Genomic DNA, 25,540 nt, shown 5'->3' on the forward strand with positions numbered 1-25,540 from the left:
TAACCAAAAAAATTAACCAAAAAAATTAATGCAGTCTTAGATTACAATTTGGTATGGTAGAAAGAATGCAAAACAGGACCCAGGGCTGAATCTGAAAGCTACAACTTGTTCCTTATGTGACCATGGGCAAATCCCTTAATTTTCCCATCTGTAAAATGAAAGAATTGGAATTATTAAATGACCCCTGTGGTTCCTTCCAACTTTGGGTCTATATAGTCCTAAGAAGTATAATGTCTAGAGTATTATATGAAGTCCTTGGTACTCCATTTTATGAAGGGTATTATTTGAGAACACCAGAAACCAGGACACAAGAGAATTTGTTGAAAGAATTTGGAATGTTTAAATTGGAGAAGTGTCAGGAGGAGCCATGATGACTATCTTCAGGTATTTGAAGAGCTATTTTGTGAGTAGGGATTAGACTGGTTTTGCTTAACCTTAAAAGAACAACTAAGATCACTGGGGAAGTTGAAAGGAAGAGGGAGATTTAGGTTTAATGTAAAGGAAGAAACTTCTTAACAGTTACTCCTAAAAGTAGGCTTCCCAAAAGATAGTGAGTTCTTTCCATCCCTGGAAATTTTCAAACAGTTTGGCTTACCTCCTACTGGGAATACTTTATAAAAGCTTTTCTTTAAGGTATTATACTAGGCACTCTGTAGAGTAGAGATACTTTCCAGTTTTGATATTCTAGGATTCTCTGCCTGGTAAGTGTAGTCTTCTTTCTATTGCATAAAGCTTCATAATGAATTTAAATTTCCTTTTTCCTGTCTGCTGTTTATGCAGTAAAATTTGGTTCTTTTTGTTTTCTTTCAATATTATAGATCATGTAAGAATTATCATTGCCAGGACTGTGTTCCTTTTAGTCTTTTGTATTAGGACATTGATCTCTAAAATTCCTTCTAGCATTTCTATTCTGTTATATTCTATTTTTTTATGATTTCTTTTCAAATCTTATTCTATGTTCTAAGGTCCCTTCCTACTCTGACATTCAATGACTGATTCTAATGGTTATTAATTTTTAGCTACTATAATTAGAGTATTTTCAGGAATATTAGGACAAGTGACAATTTTAATAACAGATTTAAATGGAAACCTTTTTTTATAATAGCTTTTTATTTTTCAGAATACATGTAAGGATCATTTTCAACATTCCCCTTTGCAAAACCTTGTGTTCCATATTTTTCTCCCTTCCTTTCCACCTCTTCCTTCTCCTAGACAGCAAGCAATCAATATAGATCAAACATGTGCAATTCTTCTAAACGTATTTTCACATTTATCATGATACACAACAAAAATCAGATCAAAAAGGAAAAAAGAGAAAAAAAAAAAAACAAGAAATGAGGCCTTTATCAGAACCCTTGAATGCAAAATTTTCTGAACCCCAGTTGTTTCCCTTTTAATCTTGGCTTCATTGGTTTTGTTTATACAAAAACCTTTTAATTTAGTACAACCAAAATTATCCATTCTGTATTTTATAATGTTCCCTAGTTTTTCTTTGGTCATAAATTCCTTCCTTCTTCACAAATAAGAGAAGTAAACTATCCCTTGTTCTTCTAATTTGCTTATAGTATCCCCTTTTATGTTTACATCATGAATTTGTTTTGACCTTTTTTTGTATAGGGTGTTAGGTATTCATCAATGCCTAGTTTTTGCTATACTATTTTTCAATTTTCCCAGAAATTTTTGTTAGTGAGTTCTTATCAAACACCATGTTGCCATAATTATTGACTATTGTATCTTATTAACTTAACCTATTCCACAGTTCCTCTACTCCATTTTTTAGCTAATACCAAATTGTTTTGATGATTGCTGCTTTATAATATTGTTTTAGTCTGATGCAGCTAGGTCACCTTTGTTTGCTTTTTTTTTTTTCATTAATTCCCTTGATATTCTTGACCTCTTGAAACCTTTTCAATCTAAGCAAATTTGAAAGCAGTGGAAAATTCTAAATCATCCTTAAGTATTCAATTCCTTTGTAAAGCTCTAATTAAGTTCTCTTATAATCTCAGAAATTGTTTTCTTTTTTTAAACTAGAGTTAAGTTATGATTGAAATGAACATAACTCTATTGTTTTTAGTATCTTCATCTATAAAATGGGAATAATTCTGCCACATCTGATTCTCTTGTTTTTATAGCTAAACTCTTCCCCCTCTCCCCCAGGCAATTGGGGTCAAGTGATTTGTCCAAAGTCACACAGCTAGGATGTGTTGTGTCTAAGGGCAAATTTGAACTCGGGTCCTCCTGATTTCAGCTGTATTCACTGCGCCACCTAGTTGCCCCCTATAGCTAAACTCTTTGAAATTCAAGGTAAGAGGAAATAATTGCTTGAAAAAGTTTTGACAAAGGATAATTTACTAAATTAATGATGTAAATAATTAACAAGTTTATTATTAATTAATAGCTAACATTTATATAGGTTTTTTTATTATAGCTTTTTATTTACAAGATATATGATGAGTAATTTTACAGTATTGATAATCGCCAAACCTTTTGTTCTAATTTTTCCCCTCCTTCCCCCTCCCCCTCCCCCAAATGGCAGGTTGACCAATACATGTTAAATATGTTAAAGTATAAATTAAATACAATATATGTATACATGTCCAAACAGTTACTTTGCTGTACAAAAAGAATCGGACTTTGAAATAGTGTACCATTAGCCTGTGAAAGAAATCAAAAATGCAGGTGGACAAAAATAGAGGGATTGGGAATTCTAAGTAGAGGTTCATAGTCATCTCCCAGAGTTCTATTGCTGGGTGTAGCTGGTTCAGTTCATTACTGCTCTGTTGGAACTGATTTGGTTAATTTCATTGTTGAAGATGGCCACATCCATAAGAATTGATCATTATATAGTATTGTTGTTGAAGTATATAAGGATCTCTTGGTTCTGCTCATTTCACTCAGCATAAGTCTCTCCAGGCCCTTTCTGAAATCATCCTGTTGGTCATATCTTACAGATTAATAATATTCCATAACATTCATATACCACACACATACAGCCATTCTCCAATTGATGGGCATGCACTCATTTTCCAGTTCCTGGCCACTACAAAGAGGGCTACTACAAACATTCTTGCACATACAGGTCTCTTTCCCTTCTTTAAAATCTCTTTTGGATATAAGCCCAGTAGTAACACTTGGATCAAAGGGTACGCACAGTTTGATAACTTTTTGAGCATAGTTCCAAATGGCTCTCCAGAATGGCTGGATGTATTCACAATTCCACCAACAATGTATCAGTGTCCCTGTTTTCCCACATTCCCTCCACCATTCTGCATTATCTTTCTCTGACATTCTAGCCAATCTGACATGTGTGTAGTGGTATCTCAGAGTTGTCTTAATTTGCATTTCTCTGATTAATGATGATTTATATAGGGCTGAGCACTACGCTAAATGCCTTGCAATTATTATCTCATTTGATCCACAAAACAGCCCTCGGAAATAAGTGCTATTATCCCCATTTTACAGTTGAGGAAATTGAGACCAGGAGAGAGTTGCCCAAGGTCATACAGCTAGCATCTGAGGCCTGATTTAAACTCAGATCTTGACTCCAGCCCTGGAGCACTATCCACTATGCCATTTTAACTGTCATTCCTCGCTTTCTCTCCTTTCCCTCCTCCTCTTTCATGTATATGCAAGCATCTAAACAGGATGTCAAGACCTGCTTCTCAAGGTTTAGCCTAAATAAGCAAATACATACAAAGAACCCACCAGACTTAAGTGATGCAAGAACTGAAGCTCAACTATCCCCTGTTTTGGCAATAAATTTCTTCCTGGTGATTACATAAGACTGACAGAAGTGTGCTGAGATCAGAGGAAAGTCAAACATGATCTCATAACTCCCCAAGGGTAATAAAAGCCAATGATTGTGGCTTTGGGGTTTCTTCACCTACATTTCTAGGAGATAACAATAATAATAATTTCTATTTCTGTAATGCCTTGGAATTTTTTTTCTAGTTAAGGTCAAGTTCAGGTTTCTTGTAAGGGATAGAATGGGACAGAGAGGGTACTGTTAAGATTTGCCTTTAGGATTAACTTTTTTTTTGTTTGTTTTAAGATTATTCCTTTTTTTTTATTAAAGCTTTTTATTTTTCAAAACATATGTATGGACAATTCTTCAACATGAGCCCTTGCAAAATTCTCCTTCCTCCATGCCCTCCCCTAGGTGGCAAGTAGTCCAATATATATGTTAAACATGGTGGGAATATATATTAAATCCAATATATGTATATATATTTATACAATTATCATGCCACACAAGAAAAAAAATGAAGCAAAATAAAATTCAAACAAACAATAAAGAGAGTGAAGATGCTATGTTGTAGTTCACACTCATTTCTACAGTTCTCTCTCTGGGTGTAGATGGCTCTCTTCATCACTGCACAAGTGGAATTGGTTTGAACCATCTCTTTGTTGAAGAGAGCCACATCCATCAGAATTGGTTATCCTATAGTCTTCTTGGTGTCATGTACTTGGTTCTGCTCATCTCACTTAGCATCAATTCATGAAAATCTCTCTAGGCTTCTCTGAAATCACCCTGCTGATTGTTTCTTATAGAACAATAATATTCCATAGCATTCATATACCATAACTTATTCAGTCATTCCCCAATTGATGGGCATCCACTAGTTCCCAGTTTCTTGCCACTAGGAAAAAGGCTGCCACAAACATTTTTGCACTTGTGAGTCCCTTTCCCTTCTTTAAGATTTCTTTGGTATATAAGCCCAGTAGAAACACTGATGGATCAAAGGGTATTCACAGTTTCATAAATTTTTGAGCATAGTTGAGATTACCGTTTAATGGAGAGGATATAGAGGAGTCTGAGAAAACTAGACTCTTTTTTTTTTGACATCCAAAAAACCGCCTGGAAAAACATCTTGAAAATAAGGTTTAACAGCTTTAAATTATAGACCATCTCTGGGGCTAGCTAAATAGAAACAATCAGGGAGCCCTGAGTCTGACTAACTTCAGAGGTACCCCACACTACAACTAAATGAACATTCCCCTTCCAATCATCTTGGATAAACTTCTAGATGGTATCAGAGTTAGACCATCAGGTACAAAACGTGATAGAATTTGACATGCTCATGAAGAAAATTCTATATCAGGTCCTCCACTTACAAAAATTTTTACATTTAGACTCCAACATCAAGAGATTTCTAAAATGGGAAACTTATTGCTAGAACCTTCTAGCTCTAGACTGCCACATATAAAAACTTTTAGATGAGTGCCTTGAAATTTACAAAATACTTTACCCAAGCCTGAGGAGATAAGGCAAGTATTAGATAAGGGTTAAGGAAGTTGTGTCTTGCCTATAGTTACACAGCCAATAAATGTCACAGTTGGAAATTGAAACTTGGTTTTCTAATTCCAAGTCCACTAAAGTAGGCTTTTTGGCATGAGATAGGAAAGCTCCCTTTGGCTAAATGGAAAATGGATTTAGGAAAAAGGAAAAAAAAAAAAAAAAAGGACTTAGAGATGTCACTTAATTGTGTCTGAGTCTCTGATGATGTGTGAAGATTTCAAGGATGGTAAATTCATAGGATTGTTGATTTAGAACTAGAAGATACCTAATGACTTTATTTGGTCTTCTCATCTTTTTTATAGAAGAGAAAATTAAAGCCCAGAGAAAAGTGATTAGCTTAGTGTCAGGTAGGTATTAAGTAGGGGAGCCAGAATTCAAGCTTATGACCTCTTGACTCCAAATCCAGTTCTTCAGTGTCATAGAGTCCCAGCTACTCTTGGATAATCATCTTTCATAATACTAGTTCTTCAAATGTCCATAATTGATAAATGAAAGAGGAAAACAACTATGTAAAACTTTATTTTAACAGATAAAGGGGATGCCCATCAGGTGGGAAACAAATACATTATGGCTTGAGTATGTAACAATATTATTATGCTATAAGAAATAACCATTAGGAATGAAACCAGAGAAACTTAGAAAGAATTATGAATGAATGCAGTGAAGTGATCAGAACAAAGAGCACAATTTGTACAAGGACTATAACAGTGTAAAGAATAACAATTTTGAAAAAATTAAGCACTCTATCAATACAGCTTTAAAGGACCAGTGAGGGAGTATGCTTTCCATTTTTTCACAGAGATGTGATGGACAGAATGAGGCTTACATTTTCAGAAACATCCAATATATAAGTTTGCTTTATGTCAGTATTGGCGCTATGGCCACTGGCTCTGGAAGGACTTTGAAGTTGCAGAAAAAATTGTTGAATTATACAGAATTAGATAGTTTTATTTATTCCTCAGTTATTGTACCCATTAATAAACTAGTTCCCTCTACTCAATGGATGCCTGCCATTTCTGTAGTAGTGAATAAAGCTAAGAGGAGACTTACATGAAGTGTCCCCAAGTTAAGAGAATGTAAGGCTATTGATGTGAGAAGTTTTGCTGACCAAATCATTTAATTCAATTCAAATTTGTTATGTATCTGCTCTGTACAGAGCTCTGCTATTGCAAAATTTGGATAAGGCATACTCTTTATGGAAAAGTAAAGAAATAAAAGACAAATTCAGATAACTATGTTATACAAGAATATTTGTGTATTAGAAATGCAGAGGGCTATGTGAAAACAAAAGGAGGAGAAAGATTTAACAGTTAAGGAGATCAGAAGGCTTTCTGGAGGAAGAGCCATATGTATTAGGCTTTAAATGATGTATTAGGGATTCAAGTGATGGGATCTCAGAGGGGATAGGTCATATCACATACAGAGAACAGCTTGTGTATGTTAAGAGTTTGACATGAGACAGGAATAGTATGGCTTAAAGCTGGAAAGGTAAGAAAGTGGCCCACCCATATTGTGGAAGAATTTGGATAAAGAATTTGAATTTAATAGAAATTTCTGCCTTTTGAATTGTCTTTCTTCAGGATTCAGCTCAGGATGCCTCCTCCTATTTTATGAAGGCTCCATGGAACCTTTCCATCTTTGCCACCATCACACTTTCCCTTCTCCCCTCCCCCCAAGTCTTGTTTTCAATAATAATAATGATAGCCCATATTTATGCAGGACATACTATATGCAGGCATATGCTAACCCATTTACAATTTTTATCTCATTTGATCCTCACAACTTTGGGAGGTAGGTGCTATTAATACCTTCATTTTACACATGAGGAAAGTGGTTAAATGACATGTTCTGAATTTGACTTCTTGACCCACTACACTCTATCCATTGAGCCACGCTGTTCTCCCTAATTCCTTAAAATTCTCCTAGTACTTTCCTTGCATCTCTCCTTTGGACTTATCTCACCCTATCTTGTGTTATTTTCATCTGTATGTATGTTCTACGTCCTCTCACCCCCATCCCCACACAGTCAGCTACTGAATAATTGCTGCAGTCATGAGCTTGGTGTGATACATTACTTTCTGTAGTGCTGGGATCAGTCTAGTCAAGCTCAAAAGACTATTGTCGCTGGTTTAGACACATTAAGATAATTTTTTTTCTGCCACTACTTTAGGCGGCCCATTGTTTAAAAGGGGGAGGAGGGTGATTTGGAGAAATTGCCACACCAAAGAAAAAAAAAAAAAAAGACACAAAAGGTTTCCTAGTACTTAGCAAATGCTTTGCATGTATGTATGTTGAGTCTCGACATAAAACAGGATCTCAAAACTATAAGTCTTCCTGAAACGTGGGAACAGGCGGCACCTTTGCCCTGAGTCACCAGGCCCTGTGACTTGCTCGAGGGCAGACACATAGAGCGCACCCCAGAAGTCCGGGGCCTGGCAGAAGTGTTGGGGGACTTCCTACTCTTTTTAAGATCTACAAAGACCGGGCCTCTTCACAGGAGGAAGGGAGGCCCATCGAGAAGCCAGGGGTCGGCCAAGATCACGGCGGGTCAGCAAAAGCGGGAAAACTTGAGCCCGAATCTGAAAGCTCCGTTCGTGCCTTCAGGGATTTCGGTCCCCGAAAGCAGGGCTGGCCCAAGAGTCTGTCCGCAAGGAAAGTTTCAGCTACTTGCCTGAGTTTACGGGCTGTCAACCTAAGGAGCCGAGGCCGGGTTCCCGGTCCTCGGACTCCAGAATGGGTTCGTCCAGATTTGGGTTCGAATTTGTTCCCTGCCTATTTGTGGGACTTTGGATACAGTTTCCTCATCTTTATTAAGGCGGGACAGCGGTCCAGTCTTAGTCTTAAGAAGCCCAAGCGGGCATGCGCCCCCAAACCTTAGAGAGCTCCTTAGCGCCCCGCTCCACCCTGCCCCGCCCCTCCCTCTGGCCGGAAGCGGTGGCGCCCGAGGGGGCGGGGCTCATGGGAAGCGCTTCCGGGTGGACGAGGGTCTGAGGCGGCGGCGGTGGCGGTGGCGGTGGCGGCGGCGGCGGGAGCGGCGAGAGCAGCTGGGACGGGCCCGGGGCCTGGAGGAGGTGGACGCCGAGGAAGCGATGTGAGAGGCCAGCGCCCTGGTGAGCTCTGCGAGCTCGGACAGGCGGTGGCGGGCCCGGACCATGCCGGTGGCCCGGCTGGGGCTCTTCCGAGTTTGCGGGGACCCTCGGGGGCTCCGAACTGACCGGCGGGGGTTCCGGGTCCGCCCCTCGTCGAAGTGTGTCTCGGTTTTGGGTCCCTGGTTCAGTCAGTCCCCGGGGGAGAGAGGGAGAGGAGGTAGGACAGAGCCGCTTCCCCAATTTGCTCCACTTCCTAGCCTGCCAAAGCCGTCTGAGGGTGGAGAGGGAGGATGGGGAAGAGCGGCTGCCCGTGTTCGGTAGGGGCCGGAGCTGGAGCCCAAGGTGGAGAGGGATGGCGGAGAGCGGAGCAGAGACGGAGAAGACCAAGATACTGAGCTGAGAGGGTTAGAAAGGAGGAGACGGGCTGACCCTCGGAGAAAGAGGAAGATGCTTAGAGGTGCAGACGACGAGACGGTTTACCCTGTTTGTACAAATGCTCGGAAGCTGGAGACGAACCTTTTTCGGGGAGTAGTTTGGCTGCAACCTAAATGGGAGAAAGAGAATGATATGGGGGAATGAGCCTGGAAAGGCAAGTTCCAGCCAGCGAGAGCCTTAAATGCTAAACTCAGGAGTTGTTATATTTATCTCAGAGTCTATTCCACTTTAGGGTGATAGTGTGACACCTGTGTGAAGGTTGGGAATTGAGACTGCAGGTGGAAAGGATGATGGAATCAGGAGATATTGTGGAGGTAGACTCGACAAATACAGGCTTCTGGTTGACAGTCCTTCTCATTTGGTTTTTTGGTTTAGCGATTGGGCTAGCTTTGATGACTGGCTTGTATCAAGGTGCCTAGGGACATAACTGTCCAAACAGGCAGCTGTTTACTTGGAAGGGGAAATCTATCTAGCATTCTGAATCTCTATCTACCTCTCCCATGGAAAATTAATCCAAAGAATCGTCGACCTTTATAGGCGGAATGAACTTGGAGATCTTGTACCATCCCATCATATTGCAGATGAGAAAACTGAGGCCAGAAAAGGGAAATGACTTACTAATGTGTCAAGAGTTGGAACTTAAGCCCAAACTGTGTTTTTTCTAATGTACCATGCTTTTCTTTTAAGAAAGTCTGGGTTGCTTGTTCCTAGTTGTACCTGGTCAGGAGCTGTAATTGTGCCGAAATTCCTTCTGAAAACCAGTGCTGTAATATATTAGCAACTTCTTTTTCCCTTTATTTTCTCCCTTTCCTTTTTCTCCACCCCAAATTATGCACAGATCAGGATGACTTATTGGTTACTAGATTTCTTGCTTCTGTCACTTGCAGAGATGTAGCCCCAGGTCACATATATAACATATTTTTCCGAGATGAAGATTTAGTGGCCTTCTAAACTCCTGTTTTCACAGAGGTATAATTATTTGTTTTGAAAAGTCTATTTTAATTGCATATTAATTCCTGCAAATTCAGTCTGTGCTAAAGGTCAGTATGTTACATTGTACAGCTGAACTGTCCAGGAGGTCATTACATCTTGATATTTTTTACTAAATAAAAATGATGATATTCTTTCTCTGAGTAAAATCTGTCCAGAATTGGGTGTGCCTTGTCACAACTTTAGTCACTTTTCCCAAGATATTATTTTATTGTGAAACCTACCCTTTGGTAGTGCCTAAAGAAATTGTAATGGGTTTTCTGGGTTCAGTTTAAAGAGAGGTTGACAATAGTGGAAGCTAAGAAAAATTATGTAATTTGGTGAAGACGGTTGTATTGTGAACCCTTTGCAGTAATCACAAAACTTCCCTGAGATCAGAGAATTTCAGATTGCTAGAATTTGATATTTTCACTCCCTTTTTGTTCTGGGACAGCTCTGAAGCAAACTGTAAGAGCAATTAGAAATTTTGTTCTAAAACCTTGCTCTTGACTTTTAATCCATTCTCCATTCTCCCCCTTCTTCCCTCCCCCAATCTTCTATATTTGTCTGTCCTACCCAGTCTTTGTTGGAAGCAGAAATGAATCCTTTCTCTTCTCTTCTTGCCTTAGTCCAAATCTAGCCACTTCACAAATGAATTATTATAACAGCTTCATAGGAGTTTTTATGTATATAACCTATCTTAATCTGACCTACTTTCTGTGTGTGTGCATGCGTGTGCGAACACACATGCATATATATACACACATATACAGTCTACTCCTTAATATGACTTTATACAATGCCAATTTTTCTATAATTAATTAGCAGGTATTTGTCAAAGTCTTACTTTGGTCATCCACAAACCTTTGTTTTCTTTAAAGCCTGATACAGTTCTCTTCACACAGTAATAAAAATAATACTTGGCACTTATATAGCACTTTAAGATTTGCAAAGAATTTTACAAATATTATTTTGTTGAATTCTCACAATCCTGGGAAGGAGGTGCTATTTATTATCTCCATTTTTACGGATGAGGAAATTGAATCAGTTAGAGGTGACTTAGCCCACAGTCACAGAACCAGTTTTCTACTCACTGAACTTTTCTTTAAAAAAATTAACTATGAAATAGACAAGCATCAATACATGTGCACATTTCCACATGCAAAGAACAGAAAAATGTCATTAAGCTCTTAATTCATGCTTATTGAATGAGTGAATAAATGAATGAAAACATGTGTTACCTTCTGTACCTGAGATTTCTCATCTGTTAAGTAGATATAATAATTTTATTTGTCTCACAAAGCTGTGAGAATCAAATTAATAAGGCACTCGAAACATTTAATTATTATTAATAGTTGCATAGTGGCAAGCAAAGTAGTATAATATAGTTCCTACCTTCAAGAAGTTTACGGTCTAATTCAAAGATGAATTTGTGCAAAAAGGTAAACCAAGGTCTATTCCTACAGATCCCGTTAAAGCTTTATTTCTCAAACACTGCAGTTTATTACACTGAGGTAATCAAATGAGTGATATCGAATAGTGGAAAGAATAATAGACTTGGAATGAAATTACCTGAGTTCAAATTCTGGCTCTGACACTTTCTAGCTAGTTAAATCATTTCCTTAATAGGAGCCACAATTTATTCTTCTGAAAAAGGAAAATCATAGGCGTTTGTTATACTTGCTTTATAAGGTGTGTGTGTGTAACACTGCCTCTTGGGGAGCTAGGTGGCGCAGTGGATAGAGCCCAGCCCTGAATTCAGGAGGACCTGAGTTCAAATTTGGTCTCAGACACTTAACACTTCCTAGCTGTATGACCCTGAGCAAGTCACTTAACCCCAGTCTCAAAAAGAAAAAAAACTGCCTCTTGAGATTTTGCTTCATTCCTTCTGGAATTCCTTTTTTTTTTTTTTCCCTTTAGAATTCATTTAAACCTATGGATTCTTTTTTTTTTTTTTTTCTCCCCCCCCCCCCCCCTGAGGCTGGGGTTAAGTGACTTACCCAGGATCACATAGCTAGGAAGTATTAAGTGTCTGAGATCAGATTTGAACTCAGGTCCTCCTGAATTCAAGACTGGTGCCCTATCCACTGCGCCACCTAGCTGCCCCTAAACCTATGTATTCTTAAGTAAGTTAGTCAATTCCATAAATTATCTCTCTTTTCTGATTGAAATCACTACCATACCATTCATTTTAAATCTGTTAAATATTTTGTGTGATAGTATTTCTTAATTGTTTCATGTGTTGTCTCAACTAGATTGAAACTCTTGAGAGTATATTTCTTTTATCACCTTATACAGTAATGGACTAATAATTGGAGCTTTAAAAAAAATGCCTGTTAATTTTATTGGAAAACATTTTTAAGAGTTTAACTCTTTTCTTTTCTTACCTTTAAAAGAACTGTGGCTAGCTTTAGATATCTTTTTCAGATGTTGCCAATGTTAATTTTTCCTCATCTAAGATCATAAGGCTATTTCTTTCAGTTTTCACATTTTATGGCACAGTGAATGTTAAAATTAAGTGCTTGAGTTGGCTAAATAAATCATTGTTATTCATAGTTTAGATTGAATTTTTGAGGGATGGTCTGTCACTTCAGTAAATGCCCACCTTGTCAACACCCTCATGTGTAAGGGAGGATACAGAGACAAAACCAAAATAACTTCTGCCTTCAAGGAACTCTCTGTAGCAGAAGGATCCAATCTACATACATGTGGATAAATACAAAGGATATATGAAATAACACCAAATAATTTTGAGAGGGAGAGTGCTATAGATCCAGGAAGATCTATGCTCTGAGATGGAGTGGAAAAGACATTATTCTAGACATGGAGAACCATTTGGTCAAAAGCACAGAAATAGCATGTGGAATGTCATGCACAATCACTAACAGTCCATTTTGACTGAAGGAGAGCAGTAAGACTGGCTAAGGACTATCTACTTTATACTAGGAACAATTGACTACAACTATAGAGGAGATATTTGTTCATTAATTTTTAGCCCTTTTATAAAGAAATATATTCTAAAAGAATCAGAACTTTGTAAAAATGGAATGAGATTTCTGGGAATATTCTCATCTCTGGACATCTTAAGCAGAGGTTAGATGATTGAAAATTCAGGCTGTTGTGGGGGAGTGGAGAGAGGAGCTCTGCACACATAACAGTTGTATTAAAAGTCTTCCCAGTTCCCTTTCAACTTTTGAAATTCTCTGATTCAAAAAAGAGGATAGGTCTACTGAATACAAGAAATGATTTTTTTTTTTTTAAAACAAGTGACTTATTGGGAAACATTTCCCCACTTTTTTCCTTTTTCCTATAATTCTAGCTAATATTTGATGAGTAGATTTTATGAATTATAAATATTATGCCTACCAAAGTATAGGTTAGATTGACTATTGGGATACACAGGCCTCTGCTTCTTTATTAAGGTGTCATTTTCAGTAAGTGTTGTCTATTTATCAAGTAGCCTGACAGAAAAATTGTTTCAGAAACCTAGTAGGTTATTATTATTATTATTATTAGTAGTAGTAGTAGTAGTAGTAGTAGTAGTAGTAGTAGTAGTAGTAGTAGTAGTAGTAGTAGTAGTAGCAGCAGCAGCAGCAGCAGCAGCAGCAGCAGCAGCAGCGTTTTTATCATTGCCAAAGGTGATATTAGTCTTAGAATTTTGGATTGTTCAGAAACTCCTAATTGTGCTCCTTTAATACTTTGTAGTAGTAGTAACACTTCATAGGATTTAGATCTGAAAAGGACCTTAAAAGGTCCACCTAGTCTAACTGAAACTTAGACTAGTCAAGTGAGTTGTCCAAGGTCACACAGATACTACTTAGGATTTAAACCCAAGCCATCTGAGGTACTGTTACCTGGTTAGTTCATATTCTTAGTACTGTTACCTGGTTAGTTCATATTCTTAGTAGTGAAAACTAGTGAGTGAGCCTTTCTGGTCTTTTTGTCATCAGAAGAATGATTCCTTGCTATATTTGTTAAATCTGATGCTTCCTAAAATGCCAGCTGTCATAGGCAAGGAAAAAATAAAACCTCTTAACACTTTTATTTTGAGCACTAAGTTGAGGATCATTTAAGAAAGAATTTTTTTTCTTTTACCTGAAACAGGTATCACTGTTTAGTAAAAATAGATTTGCAAATTGTAAGATCATTTTTCCTACCTCATTTTGATAATTGTTTATCATTTCTTTATTATAAACACAGGGGACTGGAGAAGGGGGCAAGAAGAGGAAATGGTAACAAGCCATTTGAATTTTAATTTATTAAAATTCTTAAATTAGGATTTTGTCAGAACAGATATTCTCTTTGTCCATGGGATGCATTGAAATACCTTTAATATGAAAGCCCATGAAACTTAGAAATACGGATTATTTAAAAATCCTGCATATGAAATATCTTAGGAATATCTCACATTACTGTAATATTCCTTAACCTAGTAAGTTACAGTTACTGGTCTTTCTTGTGTTAGGAGTTTTAGAATCACTTTTAAGCTCCACATTAATTTGAAAAATGTTCCCTCTCTAAATTTCCAGTATTTCCGAACAGACCTGAAAAATGTTAACACCTTAGTAGAAAATATAACAGTTTGGATAAAAATGTTCTTTCAGGCGCACATGAATTAATGCAGTAAGAACTCTAGATTTGTTTTCTTTTAAATTAGGATAAGCTCTTCATGAATATCCATTACAGCATGCCATTTTATTTATTTTTTGCTGCATTTTGGGTTGGGTCGAATCAGATTGTTGTGTGCAGCCCTGGTGGCAAACTGCTCCTTCTTTTTAACTCTATAAAGTGTTTGGTTGCAATTTGTGACTGACCTCTTAGACTTTTCTGTCTAGGAGCTTTTCTTTTTAAAATAAGCATTATGTATAGCTTTGGTGCCCTTAAGTTTTATGTATAGAAACTATAATAGCTGACATTTTGATAGTACTTCTGTGTTTATAAAGTGCTATAAAATCCATTATCTCCTTTAATATTCACAATGACCCTTTGATGGGAGTTAATACAGATATTGTGAACAATCTTTTGAGCAGAATATTCTGTACTGCTAGGTATGTATCACCACATAAATGGAAGTCCATAATAGGGATCAGAAAAGGAACATGAAGAACACAGAGATTACATATAATGAGTATACCTCCTCATACCTTAAAATTAGCTGCTAAGTATATATTGCTACTTTTCATTCTTGTTCAGTTAAATTAAAAAAAATTTTTAATGAGGTGCATTATTTTCATGGCATAAAATTTAAAGTGCAAGTAAAATGGATTAAGCCATCTTGTATGTTTATTATTTTTGAGAAAGCCGTTCTCTAATTACGACATCAGATCCATAAAGCTAGCAGTGGAAATTGGATGTATTTAGAAAAGCCAGACAAATATCTTTGAACTACTTATTCTGAGGTGGTGGTGGTGGTAGTAGTAGTTGATTTTAAGTAGCATTTTGTTTGATCTCAGGTCTTGAGCTATAGGCTTTATCTTACATACTTTTCATCGTTCTCAGAAGATGCCTAAGAATTTTTTTCTCATAAGTACAGGTCTTAGAAAGGAAGGATAAGGAAAAAGGAATTTTTAAGGCTTGGTGAGAATGTAGGGAGGAGCTGTGCAATTACATGGACTACATCTAATTCAAGAACAGCAGTGATGCATGCATGATATGACCTAAACACTGAATTTGAAGTCAGCAGAGGTACCTATTTTTGTAACTGCTTTTATCCCTGTACTTTAATTTTCACTATAACTTCCATATTCTTAATAAATGTTTATTGAATTGAATTGCTAAAACGAGATGTTCTGTAAGATTCGTTACTGACTCTAAACTTAAGATAGCTGTAATTTTCTAGATTTAAAGCAATACAAATAAAAGAAAAAGGCAGAAGGGAAGATTTTGACAATGCTATAATTTTGACTAATTTCACTAAAATAATTCTGTAGCATTATAGTAAGTCTTGGATGGAAAATGAGCCAATAAAACTTAAATTATGGTAGATTTGTCCTAATTGGAAAGTCTTTGAATTTGAGCCAGGTGTTAAAATCCATTTTTCATTGGTGGACCAGTCTAAGTAAATGCCAGAAGGCTCATTACCAGACAGTTAACTAATAGTAGATGATTTTTTTTTTTTTTCCAGCATTAGCAATTCATGAAACTTCATGAAAGTCATGGAACTGCATCCTTGAGTCAAAGACTCACATTAATAACGTAAATCCTTTGAAGCTTGAAGATATTTTGGACTCTGGGATATTATGTAGGATAAGATGGGGCAAGGAGTTGGGAATGAGCCAGATTTGTCCTTTGGCATTCAAAAATACCCTCTTTGGGGCATGGATGGAACTGAGTTTATGGAGCGAACCAGGGAGCATGAGGGAATTCATGTTCAAGTAGTGATACTTACACAATTCCTTCTGAAATTTTCTCCACAATAATCAATCCACTAAAATTCATTAAGTTCTTACTTTGTGCCAACCACTGGACTAAAACCTGGGGATACAAAGACAAAAAAACAAAAGTTTGTTAACTTTTGTTTAACTAAATATATTAGTTACATTCCCTAACCATTCTAATGAACTGAAAATTTCCTATGTAAGGTAAAGTTAACACTTAAAGCATCATCTTTTTTGTTTAAACTGACATCAAGATTCCTTCTGAAATGTACTCATATTTTCTTGTTTTACTATAGAATTTGTTGAAATTAATTTAATATTTCTTTGTCAATTCTTGATCTTTTTCTCTTCAATTATTTAAAGAGCTGTCATGTAGAGAGGAATTAGACTGGCCTTGCTTGAACTTAGAAGAAAAAAAAAAAAAACTAGGACCAAGTGAGGTAAAATTTTATACAGACAGATTACAGCAGTTAAAAACAGTTATTCAAAAATGGAATAAGTTGCCTTGGGATATAGTGAATTTCTTCTCCTTGAAGGTCTGGAAGTAGAGATTAAGTGACTACTTTTTAGGCGTGGTCTGAGGTAACCAGGGAGTATGAGGGAATCATGTTCAAATAGTGATATTTCTACAATTCCTTCTGAAATTCTCTCCAAAATAATCAGACCACTAAAATTCATTAAGTTCTTACTTTGTGCCAACCACTGGACTAAAATCTGGGGATACAAAGACAAAAAACGAGCAAAAATAGTCTTTGCCCTCAAGTAGCTTATATTCTAATGGTTGAAAAAATGTATATCTGTATTTCTGTATTTTACAAAATGAATTCAAGGGCAGTAGGTGGGGAGCAGAAAAGCCTTCAAGTTAGGTGGTCAGTTGAGTCGTGAAGAAAATCTTTTGGAGGTGAGGTGAGAAAGAAAGGTAGTTTAGGCATAAGAGGTAGCCAGTGCACAGAGAGAGAAAATGAAAGATCATGCATGCAGAAGGCAAATAGACCAGTATTACCAATCCAGTGGTTTGGGAGGGGGCAGAATGTTTGTCAAACTGGAGAGGTAGGAAGAGGTCAGTTTTTAAAAAGCTTTAAATACTCCCCAAAGTGTTTAAATTTGACCCTCTAGTTAGTAGGAGCCACTGGAGGTTTGTTGAATAGGGGTTGGTTTGGACGAAACTCTACTTTAAGAAAGAACTCCTGTGGTTGTGGATGTTACAGTAGATTGGGAAGAGGTAGAGAGACCAAAAAGGATATTGCTGGTATCTAGCTCAGTGGTGTGATGGCCTGAAATGGAGCATATATAGAGGAGGGATTATCTATGAGATGTTGGAGAGATAAAAAGATATAAGATTTAGCACCTGATGGGGTGATAAGTGAGAGTGAAAAAGTCTAGAATTACAACCAAAGATTTAAGTCAGGTAGAGTAGGAGGATGGTAGTATCCTTGACAAAGTGAAATGTCTTATTTGAGGAACCGAAAGAGTAGTGTCACTGGGTTACTAACTATGTAGAGGGGAAAAGGGCATATGAAGATTGGAAGGGTAGGAGGGGACCAGTTGTGAAAGATTTTGAAAAAGAATTTGCATTTGATTCTGGAGGTGATAGGAAGCTACTGTGGTTTATTGATAAGGGGATAATATGTGCAAATCTGTGCTTTGGAGAGAATAATTTGACAGCTTGGAGAAGGAGGGATTGTGGTGGAGAGATAACTGACTTGGAGTCACCTGGTGAGGACCTGCACTGGGGCAGTGGCAGGGTCTGAGGAAAGAAGGTGGGATACTGAAGAGAGGAAAAGGTAAAATTGTTGGATCTTGGCAACAGCTTAGTTATAGGAAGAGAGAGGAAGCGAGGTGTTAAAGATGTCTGCTTGAGTCCTTGGGAGGATTATGGAATCCTCATCAGTAATAATGAAGTTAAGAGAGGAAAATTTGGGGGAGAAAATGAGTTGTTGAATATAAGATGTCTACAGGATAACTGATTTGAAATAAGCAGTTGGAGATGCAAGTTTAGAGGTTAGGTTCTGGATAAATAGATCTGAGATAAATCATCAATTTAAAGATTATAATTGATTATATGGGATCTGATGAGATAGTAAGTGTCTATTTTTAGTAACAGTGAAATAATATACTATGGAAGACAAAGAAAAGGCTCAGGACAGTCCTGGGAATCATCTACCTTTGGCTAGATAAACATTCAGCAAAAGGATAGGATAAGTAAGAGGAGAATTAGGATAGAGTAGTTTCAAGGAGATTTAGAGAGCAGAAAGTATGAAGGAGATGAGAGTAATCACTAGTGTCAGGGCTTTAGAGAGGTCAAGAAGAATGAAGAATAGCCTCTTAAACTTGGAAGTTGAGAGGTCATTGATAACTTCAGAGAGACTGTTTTGGTTAAATGATGATATTAGAAGACAGATTGTGGAGATTTAAGAAGGGATAGGATTGAAAGGAAATGGAGGCACCTGTAATAGATGGTCTTTTCTAGGTTAGTCACAAAAAGGAAGATAGATAAGAGAAGATAAGGAAAACAAGCATTTTTGTAAGTAGTAGGGAAGTAGCCCGTAGACAAAGGAGAAAGTGAAGAATTAGAGAGTTCGCAAGATAAGAGGGGAAGAACAGATGCAGTAGGAAAACTTTAAATAGGAGAAGGGCTACCTATTCATGTAAAACAAGGATGAAGGAGGATGGTGATAGATGTGTGTGGGATATGAGATGAATAGGAGAGAAGAGGGAATTATGAATGGCATCAGTTTTTTTCAGTGAAATATGAGTCGAGGTTCTCAGCTGAGAAGGGGTAGAGAGAGAAAAGCCATGGTGGTTTGAGAGATGAAAGAGTTTAGAAGCATCACTGTGGTGAATGGGGGACAGTGAGTTAAGGAAATATAAAAGCATTACTTTGATATAATGAGATCCGAGCTGAAACTATATTACACAAATTTGTAGTATACCCAGTCAGCACAGTTTCCTGATTTTCTTTTCCTACATTCAGCAACATGAGTTTGAAGCAAAGGTAGCAAGTGGAAAGGCTTTGAAGAGCATGATCTATGTTACAATAAGGGAGGCAGTAGAGAATAACACAGTATAGAGTTCTTGACTTAGTTCACCATGGAGTCATAATAGGGAAGGGAAGAGAATAGTTGAAGGCTCAAGAGATTGGAAGTAGCGAGAAAGATTGAAGATTAGAAATCTGCTGTTTGAGGTGGCAGGAAATGGGATCAAGGAGGCAAATAAGAGGGTCTGATATATCTGGTTCAAGTATGGAGCAATGTATAAGAATACTAGAAAAGAAGGAAGGGGCATGATTATGAAGAGCCTTAAATGTCAAACAGTAGAGTTTAAATTTGATCTTTGAGGTAGTGGGAAGTTACTGGAATTTGTTTTATCTAGATCAGATCTGAACTGTAGGAAAAATACTGGGACAACTGTGTGAAAAATGTTTGGAGCAGGGAAAAACCTGAGGCAAGGGGACTAGATTGGCAGAAGAGAAACATAACAGTCCAGAAAGAAGTAATGAGGGTCTAGCCTAGGATTGTGATTGTTTATGGAGAAAGGGAGAGATTATATAAAAAATGTTGTAACAGTAAAAATCACAAGATTTTTTTTTGGTGGATTTGATATGTGGGATTAGTGAGAGTTGATAAAGCTGACACTGAAATTTTGTGTCTGAGTCAATGATGAACTTAACCATTATAGGCAAGAGGCAAGGTTTAAAAGAAAGTTTTGGACATGTTGAGTTTGAGGTGTCTCTGGAACATTATAGTACTTATGGACTAAGTGGTGCAGTGGATAGAATGCCAAACCTGGAATCAAGAAGACTCTTTTTCCAGAGTTCAAATCTGGCCTCAGACACTAGCTTGTGTGACTAGCCATTTCATCATGTTTGCCTCAGTTTATTTATTCATCTGTAAAATGAGCTGGAGAAGGAAATGGCAAACATATCTTTGTCAAGAAAACTCCCAAATGGGTTCACAAAGAGTAAAGACATTGCTAAAAATGACTGAATAACAACAACAAAAGGTACATCTAGTTTGAGATTCCTTCTAGTTAAAAATCTTGTGATCCTGTGAACCTATATCATCAAATTGTTGAGTATAAAAATTGTGATAAATTGTGCCTCTTGGACCTATCAGTTTGATAGGGTACCTAGAATTTAAAATATTAAGTGTAAGTTCACTACATTGGGCTTTAGAAACTTCTTACTAAAGAGTGTTACTTGTTAGCAGCTTTAAGGGGAAAAAAATCTTGTATCTAATTTTCACTCTGGAAAGGAAGTGGTAATGTAAGCAATACAGAAGAGAATTGTAACATTTCTTTCTCATTTTTACCAAAAAATGGAATACCTCCTGTTATATAAATGGTAGTGGATTTTTTTGTTGTTGTTTGTTTTTTTGTTGTTGTTTTTTTGTTTTTGCTAAGCATGCCATTCTCCTGAAAAGAGAGGGAAATGTGAATTTTCATTTTATTACCTGCTTCTACTGTCTTTCCATACCATCTACACTGCATAGATTGATCTTCCTACCACCCAACTTCCCCATGTTCCTCTGCTTAGAAACTTCAATGAATTCTCCATTGTCTCTTGAATTATGAGTAAACTACTAATCATGATATTTCACCCAATGTACTGTATTGAAAAAAATTATTGGACTTGGAGTCAAAGATCCAGTCAGTGCCTTTGTTTACCTGAATGAAGTTAGTTTACTGCTTGTTTGAACCAATTTTCTTAACTGTAAAATGGAAATAAGAATAATTATAGTACATAATTCACAGCATTGTTAAGAAAATACTTTGTAAGTACTTTGGAATCTTTAAAACACTGTGTAAATGTAGGCTACAATTAATTTTAATAATAGTATTATTTTTAATATCCCTTAAAATGATTTAGTGGAAAGATCATAACATTTAGCTTCATAAGACCTAGATTTGAGTTCTCATTTCAACTCAGAAGCAGTGTAACATTGAAGGTGTGCCCCTCTTTGGGACTTCCTCACATATAAAATAGGTATTATGTGTTCATGTTTTATTTACAATATTATTGTTCCAACTTGTCTGTGAGTTCCTACAGAGCGTTGTACCTATTATGTGTTGAAAAATTATGAGTGAATAAATTTTCTTTTTATTTTAGCTTTAGTTTTTGGAGATAGGCTAAGAGGAAAGATAATACTGCCATGAAACTGTTCTTAATGGCCCTGGAAAAAACAAACAAATCCCAAACTAGACCTGAACAGCAATTTGGATGAAGCATGTTCAACCTGAATGGCTCCACTTAAACATGATATTTTCAAAGATAGATTTTTCTAAATTCTCAGAGGTGGAAAGGACCTTCGAGGTCATCTAGTTTAATCCATATCTGAGATGGTATCACCTGTGTAGCATTGCTGACATATCATACAGCTACTTCTCACAGACCTTCATTGATAAAGAAATCAACACTTCTCACAGCAGCCCTTTCTAACGTTTTAAAAACTTTTGATTATTGCAAAGTTTTTCTTGCTATCAAGGTAAAGTCTACTACTATAGTTTTCACATGTTCTTTATAGTTCATTCTATCAACAAACATTTATTTGTTGACATCAGGCAAATCACTTAATCTCCTAAGTCTCATTTTTTCATATCTGTAAAATGAGGGGATTGGATTACATGATCTCTTATGTTGTTTTCAGTTCAAGATGTATGAGCCTATAATATAGCACTTAAACTTTTTCCCCTTAGGGCCCCTTTTTGCCTTAGACATTTTTATGTGATCTATTTATATAGGTATGTAAAATAGATATACAAATTAAACATTTACAGACAAATTTCACAACCCCCCTATAGTCCTACATCATGTATTTTCAAAGCCATTTTTTCTCCAGGTTACTTCACTGATCTTCTTGTGGCATGTTCTCCAGTGTTGTCACCATCCTAGATGCCTTCCTTTGAATATACTCAAGCTTATGAATTTATTTACTAAAATGTATGATTCACACCTGATTATGGTGCTCTAAATGTGTTTTGATTAGAGTGTATAGCAGAACTCTTACACCCTTGTTTTGGAAACTGCCTCTGAACTAGAATATAATTTAAGATCTTGTTAACTTTTTGACTGTCATATCCTTCTGTTGAACTCATTGTGCTTAATGTACAAAATCATGTAGAATTAGCAGCATTTTACATGTAGCCTGGTACATAAATGAAGATCATGTGAAGTTTATGCCATTTTATTTTAAAAATCTAGTGTGGTTAATCTGGAATCACAATAGTGGGAGAGTTGGAAATATCAGAATTTTATCAATGGATGTAAGCTGGGAATAACTTATAAAGATAACTAAAAATTTGAGAACTTGTGACCTTTTTTTTTTTTTTTTTTTTCCCCTTGTTAAACAGGCCAAAGGCCAATGATGCTGCTAGTGCCGAAGTTGAGAGAATGGGGAAAAGGATGTGATTTGAGGAAGGCAGAAGAAGGAAAGTGGCAAGGGAAGAGAGAAGGTAAACAGCCATTTGAGGTAAATAAAGAAACTGAGGGAAGGCAAAATAAATCAGTACTATGGAAAACAATATACAGTGTTGCTATTTTGGGGGAGGGGAGGATCAGGCTTTCTTGAGTTGTGGATCAACTGGCTACATTAAGAAAGCCCTTGTTATTCACTCTATGGCTGTCCTAGCCAAACCTATTCTAGGACACCATATTTGTTGCTATTGAAATCAAGATAGGAGCTACCTTATCTATGGCACAGTCACAAATAAATATTTTGCCTTTTTGGGTCCTGATCAGACCATTATAGTATTCATACCTTTATTACCAAAGACTGTGGGGATGGCTATCATGAAATCTTAACCTGGCTTCATATCTGCTCTATGCTGAAGCATCATTTTCTCTCTTCTAGCCACAGATTAGTATGGATGCTTGAGCCACATAAGTTATCATTAGTATAGTTGCAAATAAAGAATAAAATAGAAGTATAATGTAAAGGAGGCAGAAGAAAGAAGCAACAGAAGAAGAAAAATTATATTTTTCTGTAAATTACATATATCTTTTTTTCCTTCTCTATTTATACACATGGATACATAACACAGCTAGCAACAGTGACATAGAGATCATACAGTCTTATCTGTGTTGACAGTATTAAGGCTCAGAAAGAACATTTGATCAAATTCTTGCTAATTTGGATCAGAAGAAAGCATTGGAATTTCTACATGCTCTCAGTGTCTCCAAAACAGACCATCCAGGCATAGCATTTTAGGAGCAATACACTTGACTCAATCATGTACTACTATTTATCTCAGGGTTGTTTTGAAGAAAGCAATTTGAAAAACTTAAAACACTTATCAAAATGCAAGTTACTGTTTGGTGGTACCATTACTGTTACTACTGAATTTTCAGAAGGAGGGCTTTCACATTTTGAAGTTCATCATTATAAAACAGAAAGATTGTTGGATTTGGAGGCAGAAGAATTGCCTTTGAGCCTTTAGGCTTTGTCACTTCCTAACTGTAGTCTTGTAAAGTTAAGTCACTTAAACTTTTTGAGCCTTAATTTTAATTTCTATAATATATGGGTGATAATACTTGGCCTAACTCACAGGAATTTGATAAGCTGTAAATAGCAATATAAAAATGAATGGTAGTATTTTCTTAATGCTATTATTGACAGCCAGCCTTCTCCCTTCCGTCACAAACAGTAGAGTTAAAATGTAACAAAATAATTGTTAGATTACAGTGGCTAGCATTGTCTATCCCCTGACAATTTGGTCACAGTATTAGCTATTGCAACCATACCTTGGTAGGTTTTAGTGACTCAGTGCTGTTAGTTAAGCAGAATCCTAGGTCTAATATATAGGGTCTAATGATTTGGTTGTTCATAAAATTAAAACTCCTGTGAATTGGAGAATATAAATTGCCCTGTAACTTTCAAAGTTTAGACTTGTTGCTTAAAAAGAGTGTAAGGATAGATTTAAATATTTTCTTTATTCTAATTTGTGTCATTCTGTCTCTGTATCTGCAGGGAAAGAATGTTCTAGAAGCATAAGTTTACTGGAGTATAGCAGATAATTCTTCAGCTCTTCTTCATGAAGCTGAGTTAGCATCAGGTAATGTATTAATGATTTTCTTTCTCCTTTTTTTTTGGAGGAAATCAATATTAAGTGATTTGTCCAGGATCACACAGTAAGTGCTTCAACTAGTGTTTTATTCACTTAGCTGACCCTAAGTTATTTTCTTACTGGTCATTATTACTTTTTGATATCTATACTAATCACAGCCTTCATTTGAACTTTTGATCTTAAGCAATATTAATTTCTCAGACTTGTGTTCTTAAGAAAATTTTTGAGTACTTCACATTTTCAGTTTAAACTCCAGATAAATGAGAGTTTTTAATTTGTGAACTTTTTTATTAATAAAAAGGAAGTAACAATTACAAAATCAAAAATTTTCAATTTCTAATGTTGCTCTCTGCCTTAGAAATCTGCTTTTTATTTTTATAAGTGGACAATAAGCATTTAGATTCTAGTTTTTTTTTTTAAACTAATTTCTATAGGTATAAAAATTTTTTCCTTCTCAAACTAATACTTTTTCTTTAACATTTTTTTCAATTGACAGAAATCTTTTTTTTTCCCTCCCTTTCTCCCCAGTGGAAAAAAAAAATTGAACCTCTGTAGCAAATACACCTAGTCAAGCAAAACACATTTTCCATTGTCTATGTCCAAAAAGATAAATATTTCATTTTGCATCTTGTTAATCTCTTTGTCAGGAATTGTAACATGCTTGATTTTTTTTTTTTATTTTTATTCTCTTGTGTTGAAAGTTCTTAAGTTTTTCCAAATTGTTTGATTTTAGTGTTGTTTTTACTATATGACTTTTTTCCTGATTCTGCTTTTGTTACTCTGTACCAATTTATACATGTCAGTCTTTCCAGCTTTCTCTGATACTTTTAATTATTATTATTATTTTTATTCAGTAGTACTTTATTACATCATATATTGTAATGTGTTCATCCTTTTCTCATGAATGATTCTTAATTGAGGAGACATTTGACACTTGAACATCATGGAAGCTTTCTTTTTTCTTGAGTTGATAAAGAGGAAGAAGAAGTTGAAGGTGCAGGTCTATAACCCAGTAATTTTAATTTTTCATTTTTACCTCTATCATATGTTTTTTTAAGATCCCATTCATAATTAAAATATGAATGAATGTTTCGTTAAAAATAAATGTTGATGGAAAAAATTCAGAATATTAGTTTGCTATTTCTGGAATGACAACCATAAATGAGGTGGTATCATGTAGTAGCTGTAGGCACAGTCTTGAAATCAGGAATAAATCTTGGGCATACACTTGTTTTGCCACCCTGGTTTAAGTCATTTAACCTTTTAGTGCCCCAGGAAGCTCTCTTAAGACTATAAGTTCCCATTGAATT

General features: G+C 36.2%; 1 protein-coding gene across 4 annotated transcripts in view; it reads left to right on the top strand.

Moving 5' to 3' along the window:
- ZBTB34 (zinc finger and BTB domain containing 34) overlaps window positions 1-25,540 on the top strand; it is a 79,310-nt gene that overhangs the window by 41,060 nt on the left and 12,710 nt on the right. Inside the window, exons 1-3 of one of the 4 annotated variants that reach the window (XM_074293119.1) lie at window positions 8,289-8,409; window positions 22,518-22,636; window positions 24,134-24,218. The gene's annotated coding sequence lies outside the window, so the exon portion shown is untranslated. Of the gene's footprint in view, window positions 1-8,288; window positions 8,410-22,517; window positions 22,637-24,133; window positions 24,219-25,540 lie in introns of those variants that run through there. The other 3 variants (XM_074293118.1, XM_074293117.1, XM_074293116.1) reach the window with 3 other exon arrangements.

The sequence above is a fragment of the Sminthopsis crassicaudata genome, chromosome 2 (assembly GCF_048593235.1).
Source record: "Sminthopsis crassicaudata isolate SCR6 chromosome 2, ASM4859323v1, whole genome shotgun sequence".
Classification (NCBI taxonomy): Eukaryota; Metazoa; Chordata; class Mammalia; order Dasyuromorphia; family Dasyuridae; genus Sminthopsis; species Sminthopsis crassicaudata.